The sequence below is a fragment of the Larus michahellis genome, chromosome 2 (genome assembly GCF_964199755.1).
Source record: "Larus michahellis chromosome 2, bLarMic1.1, whole genome shotgun sequence".
Lineage (NCBI taxonomy): Eukaryota > Metazoa > Chordata > Aves > Charadriiformes > Laridae > Larus > Larus michahellis.
Genome location: NC_133897.1, coordinates 618,136 through 625,632, shown reverse-complemented (window position 1 = coordinate 625,632; position 7,497 = coordinate 618,136). Strand labels below are relative to the sequence as shown.

Genomic DNA, 7,497 nt, shown 5'->3' with positions numbered 1-7,497 from the left:
GTGGGACTGGCTGCGGCTGTAAGGAAGACACAGGGGGTGGCAGAGCCTGCGGTGCCCAGTCCCTCTTCTCGGGATGGGGAAAGGCACGTCTCACACGGGGACCTGAGCTCTGCGCCGCTTCACGCCGGGTACGAGAGCAGAAAGAGAGGAGGACGGTGTCGCAGCCAGCAACAAAAATAGATCAACTGAATGAAAAACTGCTCAGTTGTTTCAAAACTCTTTGTGGGCTATTTTTAGCCAAAGACCACATTTCCCTGCCACCCACACTGACGGGATCTCAATTAACCTTTGTGTAATTAGCTTTCCCCAGCAGACGAGCTGTCATTCCATGAACACCAATACGGGAATAAAGGGCCCACCTCGGAGGGACGCCGCCGAGCACCGCATCCACGGATGCGTCACCTCCTCCTGCTCGGGAGCGCGGTGGAGACGCCGCAGCTCGTCACGGCGCCCGCGGGGCCAGCAAAGCAGCGAGATCCCGGTGCGTCGGCCGAGAGCTGATGCACAAGGACACCTCGTCAGGCAGAAGGGCTGACTCCGGAGGATGCAAAGTCCGGAAGAAAAAACACCCCAGACTCGGACAGTTTGAAGGAAGTAGCTCTTGACTACTCATAGAATCACAAAATCACAGAAGCACAGAATCGCCCGGGCTGGAGGGGACCTTTCAGATCATCGAGTCCAACCTTCAACCCAATGCTGACAAAACCCACCACTACCCCACGTCCCTCAGCACCGCGTTGGCCCGGCTTTTAAATGCCCCCAGGGATGGCGACTCCCCCACCGCCCTGGGCAGCCTGTTCCAACGCTTGACAGCCCTTTCCAGGAATAAATGTTTCCTCATATCCATCCTAAACCTCCCCTGGCACAACTCGAGGCCATTTCCCCTTGTCCCATGGCCTGTTCCTTGGGAGAAGAGACCAACCCCCCCTGGCTGCCCCCTCCTTTCAGGTAGGTAGTTGCTCAGTCACGCTCAGAGAAGACCCTAAAAAGACACAGTGACCACAACCCTCGGTGCCACAGGGGCAGAGGTTTAGGAAGGTTCAATCTCCATCCTACGTCACAGAATCCCAGACTGGCCGGGGTCAGAAGGGCCCTCTGGAGCCCATCCCGTCCCACCCCCGGCCAGAGCAGGGTCACCCACAGCAGGTGGCACAGGGACGCGTCCAGGCGGGATTGGGATGTCTCCAGAGACGGAGACTCCCCCACCTCTCTGGGCAGCCTGTGCCAGGGCTCTGCCACCCTCAGGGGAAAGAAGTTCCTCCTCGTGTTGAGGTGGAACTTCCCATGGTCAAGTTTGTGCCCGTTACCCCTTGTCCTGTCCCCGGGCACCACTGAGAAGAGCCTGGCCCCATCCTCCTGACACCCCCCCTTTCAGTATTTATCAGCGTTGATAAGATCCCCCTCAGCCGTCTTTTTTCCAGCCTGAAGAGCCCCAAATCCCTCAGCCTTTCTCCATCAGAGAGGTGTTCCAGCCCCTCAGCATCTCGGTAGCCCTTTGCTGTCCCCTCTCCGGCAGTTCCCTGTCCCTCTTGAACCGGGGAGCCCAGAACTGGACCCAGCGCTCCAGACGCGACCTCCCCAGGGCAGAGCAGAGGGGGAGGATGACCTCCCTCCACCTGCTGGCCACAGTCCACACAAAGAAACTTCCCTCTGGAATTCCTGACGGAGCCTCCCCAGCCGTAAGCGTTCCTTTACCCAAACGGCGTGGGCAAAGCTAAGGGCAGGCTCTGCCCAAGGCGAAGGCGGCGTCCCCTGGGATCTGCAGGGAGAAAGGGGCAGGTTTAGCAGCGTCCGCACCCAAGGGTTGAGCGGGGTCGATCCCGCCGCGGGGACGAGGGTCTGTGCCGTGCAACAGAGGAGCCGCGGGTGCACCCGAGACGCTACAGCCTGGGGCAGCCGACACGGGGAAAGCTGGACTTGCGGGGAGGGGAAGGCTGGGCTTTTAAAACCACTCATCCTGTTTTCTCCAGTGGCGCTCGGGTGATTTAGTAGCTGCCCTTCCCCGAAGCAGCCCTCTGCGCCTTAAAAGGAAACATCCCTTCAGCGAAACACAGAATCCGGGCCCCAAAAAGAAGCATAAACTCATAAAAGGCCTGAGTAATGGAAGATTTTTCTCTTCAAAGAAAGAAACAGCTGGCGGAAGAGATGAGGGAGTTTACAGGGCCATTGTGTGTTTTGTTATTCTTTTGATTACAAGGTTTTTGACAGCAGTTACGGAACAGGCAGGAAAAAAAAAAAAACAAAACCCTGCATCTGGTGTGAAAGCACCAGCTGGAGCGATTCAAACCCTCCTGCGAAGGGGGAGAGCTGAGACCCGCAGCAACCGCCGAGGGATGGGCTCCAACGGGCGGCGTTGAAGGAGACGGTAAAGCTCAGCTTCACGCCTCCGCGCTTTAAAAGCGCCTGGTGCACACGGCGAGGCGGCAAAGGCAAAGGAAAATCAACCCTGTTTCACAGCGAGCAGGAGCGAAGCGCAGCCCCTCGGGTCGAAAGAGGATCGGGATAAAGGGATGGTTTGGGACCAAGAGACGTTGGGCGAGACAGGGCAAATAACCCCATTTCTGCTCGGCGGTTCCCAGGAGGCTGCTTTAATTTCGAAGGGGGGTGACAGCAAACAAGTTTTTTCTCCTAAACAAGGACGAGGTCTTCCGCTACGAAAAACCGGGACAAAAGGTCTCACAAGAAACACAGCAGAGCTGTGGAAACATGTTTGAAGCTTTCCAGACACGTCCAGTCCCTTCGTATTTGCTTTTCACGAGTTGCAGCACAACCCAGCCCCTTCGTAACTGAAATCTTCAAAACACATTCCTTCCCCTCCGGCCTGCTCCAACGGCGGCCCTGGCCCCTGGCCGCCACGGCCAAGGGAATGCCGGACAACGGCTCAAGGCCAGCCCTGCAGAGGTTTGTTTTGAAATGCCAGCCCTGCTGAATTCCCCTGCTCTGCGGGGATGGCACTCGCCCCTGACTCACCGGGGAGAGGCCCCGGGGGCAGCCGGCTGACGCGAAACCGGTCTCCGGAGACATCCACCAGCGCTTTCTTGGCAGGGAGATCTCCCGGGAGGGAAGAGGGTGGCACCCGCATTGCCAGGAAGCCACACGGCACACCACTTCTCCGGTTTCTCGCGTTGTCGGAAACGCTGAGGAAACGTACGACTGCTCCCTGCCCCATCGGAACGGGTGAGCAGCCGCCGGGGCACGTCCAGGAGACAGGTCAGGGGCATGGGAGGAGGTCAAAAAACCAACGCGGATGTCAGGAGTCAGCCGAGGCAGAGGGAGAACAGGAGGGAACGTCCCTGCACCGCCGTTTCACTCCGTGCTCGCCCAATCCTTCAGCAGGGCAAGCACTCCTGGGCCCCTTCTCCCAAAGGGGACTGGCTGGAACAGCCTCCACGCGAGGAACAGCTGGCTGGAGGCTTCCGCTTCGGGGAAGGAGTCGTCAGGAAGGCGATGGAGCTCTGCTAAGTCACAAGCGGCTGGAGAGGGCGCAGGAAGATCGCCTGCCTCTGCACCGTCTCTCCAGCACAGGACCGGGGGCCACCAGAGGCAAGCAGGACCCCATCGCAAAACTCAGGGTCCAGAGGAGAGCGATGCGTTCGGGGGCGAGAACCTCACTGCAGGCTAATAACGGCGCAGAAGCGAGTATCTGTGAGTAAATCTCACCTCTCCGAAAGCCAGAGGGACGTCCAATGCACCTCCAGCAACGCTGTGAGCAGCCGCTTGCGCGGAGTGTTTTGGTACCTCCGGCCTCCGCCTTTAGAAGGGACGGCCTTCCAGAGGCTGCGGAGCTGCTGCCGCTCCTCCAGAGAACCGGCTTATCCCAAAGGCCGGGTCTGTCTCGGGCTCCAGCACAGGGAGGATCTCTCCAGTTCTTGCCACCACCAGACAATATATCCTCTATGAACAGGAAGCTTTTCAGATTGTCTCCTTAAAAAAAAAAAACAAAAAAAAAACCCAGAATCATAGAACCGTAGGGATGGAAGGGCCCTCTGGAGCCCATCCCGTCCCACCCCCGGCCAGAGCAGGGTCACCCACAGCAGGTGGCACAGGAATGCGTCCAGGCGGGGTTGGGATGTCTCCAGGGACGGAGACTCCCCCACCTCTCTGGGCAGCCTGTGCCAGGGCTCTGCCACCCTCAGGGCAAAGAAGTTCCTCCTCGTGTTGAGGTGGAACTGCCCATGGTCAAGTTTGTGCCCGTTACCCCTTGTCCTGTCCCCGGGCACCACTGAGAAGAGCCTGGCCCCATCCTCCTGACACCCCCCCTTTGAATGAATGAGAGATGTTTGCCTGGTTCACCCTCACGGTCGTGATAACGGCATCGCCGTGCTCTTCAGGGGCAGAAGTAACTCAGCTCGGCACGTGCCACAAGCGCTGAATTCTCTCATCCTTTCCCCGCTGGGACACACCGTAACAGCGCACGGAGAAGCTCCTGCGGGCGAGCGTTCTGGGATGTGTCTGGAAGGGATGCCCGCGCCCGTCGGGCCCGAAGGTGAGGGCGAACTGCTGAGGGACAGCGTGGGAGCACGACCAGGGGGCTCAAGATAATCTTCCTACCCCCCGCACTGCTGATCCAGGAGATGCTGAGTCACAGAATCGCCCGGGCTGGAGGGGACCTTTCAGATCATCGAGTCCAACCTTCAACCCAACGCTGACAAAACCCATCGCTACCCCACGTCCCTCGGCACCGCGTCGGCCCGGCTTTTAAATCCCCCCAGGGATGGCGACTCCCCCACTGCCCTGGGCAGCCTCTTCCAACGCTTGACAGCCCTTTCCGGGAAGAAATCTTTCCTAGTCTCCATCCCAAACCTCCCCTGGCGCACTTGAAGCCGTTTCCTCTTGTCTCATCGCCTTTTCCTTGGGAGAAGAGCCCGACACCCCACACACACACCCACCCTCCTTTTGGGGACCCAGACGGCCCCATCGTGTGTCTGCTCGGACCGACGGTGTGCGCAGGCTCTGAACCACAAACCCGCCGCACTGTAACACACCATTTGCTGCTCTACGCAAATCCCCCCCCCAGCCCGATTCCAGGCATAAAACCTGCAGGATGAGACACCCCCGGCCACAGCCTCCCTGACCTCCGCAGGCCTGAGCGGCTCCACCGAGCTATCGGGTGTATCCGGCCACCTCAGCCGTTTCCTCAGTTCCCGTTTTCCTCCTGCCTCTCCTTTGGCAGAAGCAGGTTCCTCAGCGCCGCCAGCTCTGCCCCGGCGAGAGGAAGCACCTCCTCCGCTCTCCCACGGCCATTTGTCACCTGCCCCGCACTCTGCATGTGGCTGATAACTTAATCCGTTATGAAACATAAACACCCCCTCAGAAGTTTTGTTTCAAAGGCTCCTTTGATTCCAGACATCCTCGTGCGGTTTCCTTTTATAGAGACCGAGGAATTTTTCCTTTGAAACTAGAGCAGTTTTCCGAGCCCTCGGTGAGGCCGAGTCGATAACTCTGCAGGAGCTGCGATGGCAAACGCTCCCGTACTCCGGGAGCGCACCGGGGTCACACAGGGGATCGCTGTTTCTGCATCTCAGGGCTTAAAATCCTGCCAAACACAGCTTTGACTCCGTATTACCAATAAAATGGCAAATGCGATGCTTTCCACAGCCAAGCAGGTTTAGGGTGAGCTTCTGTCGCTGCCCAGATGCGCCTCAACCTCCCACTGGGGAACGGTCACATCCCCAGTCAGCCCGACGCTCCGCATCCACGCCTGGCGAAACCGTTCTGCTTCTGAAAGCTCCTTGTGCCCTTCTGTGTCACCTGTGACGGCACCTGGCCTGCCCACCACCTCCCTTCGGGCCTGCTGGGGCTCTGGCTTTTGCAGAGGAGCTCTTACTCCTCCAAAACCATGAGCATCCCTGGACTCGCACAAAGTTTTCTCAAGAGACGCCCCTGACCTTCCTCAAGGCCGTGACTACAGCCATCCTACAGAGAGCCCCATAAAGCTCTCCTGTATAGGCACAGAATCACAGGCTGGTTTGGGTGGGAAGGGACCTTAAAGATCATCCCGTTCCACCCCCCTGCCCCGGGCAGGGACACCTCCCACCAGCCCAGGTTGCTCCAAGCCCCGTCCAACCTGGCCTTGAACCCCTCCAGGGATGGGGCAGCCACAGCTTCTCTGGGCAACCTGGGCCAGGGGCTCACCCCCCTCACAGCCAACAATTTCTGCCTCACATCTCATCTCAGTCTCCCCTCTGTCAGTGCAAAACCCTTCCCCCTCGTCCCATGGCTCCCCTCCCTGCTCCAGAGTCCCTCCCCAGCTTTCCTGGAGCCCCCTGAGGGACTGGAAGGGGCTGGAAGGTCTCCGCGGAGCCTTCTCTTCTCCAGGCTGAACCCCCCCAGCTCTCTCAGCCTGTCCCCACAGCAGAGGGGCTCCAGCCCTCCCAGCAGCTCCGGGGCCTCCTCTGGCCCCGCTCCAACAGCTCCGTGTCTCTCCTGTGCTGAGGCCCCAGCGCTGGAGGCAGCACTGCAGGGGGGTCTCACAGAGCGGAGCAGAGGGGCAGAATCCCCCCCCCTGCCCACGCTGCTGGGGATGCAGCCCAGGCTGCGGGGGGGTCTGGGCTGCCAGCACACTTTGCCAGCTCATGGCCAGCTTTCCCCCCCCCTGCCAGCACCCCCAAGCCCTTCTCTCAGGGCTGCTCTCAAGCCATTCTCCACCCCGCCTCTATTTGTGCTTGGGATTGCCCCAACCCAGGTGCAGGACCCAGGTGCCCTTGGCTTTATTGAACTTCATGAGGTTCACATGGACCCACCTCTCCAGCCTGTCCAGGTCCCTCTGGGTGCCATCCCGTCCCTCCAGCGCGTTCGCTGCTCCTCACAGCTCGGTGTCATCGGCAGTCTTGCTGAGGGCGCACTTGCTCCCACTGTCCATGTTGCCAACGAAGATGTCAAACGTGGCCGGTCCCAGCAATAACAATGTGGTAACCGTGTTAATGGAGGACAGTGCACGGCCTCCGGGCCTCGGATTTCAAGCAGCTCCTCCCGAGGCTCCATCCAGGCGCGAGGAGGTTCCCGGGTCTAATTTATCTGCAGCTGGTTCCTCCGCTGCCATCATGCCCCGCTATGTACCCCTATGTAAAGCCACCCCCACCCCTCTCCCTGCCCTTGGCGGGGTCTCCGGGCCCAGCAAACGCCCCCGAGGCCTCGGCCCAGGCCCCGCTGGGCCTCGCCCGCATGGCAGGGCCCAGCCGCAGGGGCCAGGGCTGGCAGGGCCGGTACCGGCCGGGCTCCAGGCCCCAGGAACGGCACGGACGGGCGGCGGGGGCTGCCGGGGAAGAGCGAGCAGCGGCCGGGCGCGGGGGTCACGGCAGCGGCCGGCGCCGGCGGTGCGCTCCTCCCGGCTAGGCCGCGTTGCCATGGCGACGGCGGCCTGGCACGGAGGTTGCTCTGGCGACGGCGGCGCGGGGGGGCGTGGCCTCGGGGGGTGCGGGAGGGCGGGGCTAAGTGAGGCGTTGCCATAGGAACAGGGCGGGGGGGGCGAGAGGCGTTGCCATGGAGACCGTGGGG

At 60.6% G+C, this 7,497-nt stretch overlaps 1 long non-coding RNA gene across 1 annotated transcript; it reads right to left on the bottom strand.

The window, feature by feature from the left end:
* LOC141738523 (uncharacterized) lies at nucleotides 1–7,497 on the bottom strand. The gene is made up of 2 exons (XR_012585409.1): nucleotides 6,744–7,497; nucleotides 1–3,924 (listed from the first exon to the last, which is right to left on the bottom strand). It is a non-coding gene; the product is annotated as an uncharacterized LOC141738523 (long non-coding RNA).